A 1,487-nucleotide genomic window follows, 5' to 3' on the forward strand; every position below is an offset into this window, starting at 1 on the left:
ATTTAGCCATTTTTGTTGGTGACTCATCCATTCAACTTTATGCTGACGACTAGGGATGGGTACCGAACTCGGTACTTTTACAGGCACCGACCGAAAGTGGGCGGTACTACCGAGTATCAGTTCACATGACATGAAACGGTACCTCATTTCGGTACTTTTTTTTTTCTATTATAATTTAAAAATGTCGGTACTTGAACGCATCTCAGTGATACAAAGACAGCGAGCGAGATAGAAATTCCGACGCAAACTTGAAGGCAACACACACGAGGGTGGGTTACGTCATCACGTCACTGCCAAAACAAGCTGAAGAGAAGAAGATGGCCTCTCGCTTGCGGTCCAAAGTGTGGCACTGGCTACACTTCACAAAGATAGACTCAGACAACGCTCGCTGTAACATTTGCGATGCGAAGTGCAAAGCTGGCCAGGGGAACACCTCTAACTTGAGGAAACACTTGGTCAAGCATAAAATCTTTTTAAATGCGGAAGACTGTAAAGTGTTCGATAGCCTGAGGGTGGACGCTGCAGCCCCACCAGCAGCAAAGCACCTACAGCCAGCAGCTCCTCTGCTTCGTTAGCTGAAACGGACAGCGACGACGACGAAACTTCAAGTGTCGCAAGTGAGGCGTCGACTTCTTCAACATCAGGTAACGTCATTTAATTAGCTAACGTTAGCTGGATAGTTGTAGCTTATAGCTTAGCATGTTTAGTAGCATAACTAGCGTTGCTAACGTTATTATTATCCTCAGTTCGTGTCACCGTGAGACGTGTTATTCAACGTTACACTCTTGCTTTCTTTGCTAGGCCACCGTGTGAGAGTCGCACAGGAGACACCCTTCACCCTGGCGAAGAAAGCAGCTTTACCCCGGCAGAAAGTAAATGAGTGCCACAGGGCCAGTGGTGACTGCCTTCATTGTAAAAGGCATGTTGCCCTTCGCAACGGTGGAGTCTCCATGGTTCAGGTAAATTATTTATTTATGTATAAATGGGTGATAATGTGTGTGTGTGTGTGATATTCATAGAGTAAGCTAAGTTACTAACAATAGTTATTTTTATTGTCTATATATAGGGAGATGACAGGGACCCTGAACCCAAAATACTCCCCTCCCTCCAGAGACCTTCTCACATACACACTTATTCCAGCTTGGTGTCGTGTTGAGAAGAAGAATGTGAAGGAGGAACTCAGGGCAGTTGACCATATTGCAGTGACCGCTGATGGATGGAGCAGACCATTACCTTGCACAAGTAAACTCTTGGTTTGGGAGGGAAGAGGGAGGGAGGGAGGGAGGGGTTTTATTTTGTTGGGTGCTGCTGCTAAACAAAAAAAAATCTAAATAAAGAACAATGTTGAAATTGAGAAGTTTGGACTTATTTGTTTTAGAAACTGTACATTTTTGTTGTAGCAAAAAATTGTTTTTTTTTTTTTTTTTTTTTTTTTTTACTCAAAAAAGTATCGAAAAAGGTACCGTTTTTGGTACCGTACCGAATTC

At 43.5% G+C, this 1,487-nt stretch overlaps 1 long non-coding RNA gene across 1 annotated transcript; it reads left to right on the forward strand.

The window, feature by feature from the left end:
* Nucleotides 1–320: 320 nt before the first annotated feature.
* Nucleotides 321–1,242, forward strand: LOC310791908. Its single transcript, XR_014553462.1, has 3 exons — nucleotides 321–644; nucleotides 802–959; nucleotides 1,067–1,242. It is a non-coding gene; the product is annotated as an uncharacterized lncRNA (long non-coding RNA).
* The last annotated feature ends 245 nt before the right edge of the window (nucleotides 1,243–1,487 follow it).

The sequence above is a fragment of the Poromitra crassiceps genome, assembly GCF_964638095.1.
Source record: "Poromitra crassiceps genome assembly, chromosome: 17".
Lineage (NCBI taxonomy): Eukaryota > Metazoa > Chordata > Actinopteri > Beryciformes > Melamphaidae > Poromitra > Poromitra crassiceps.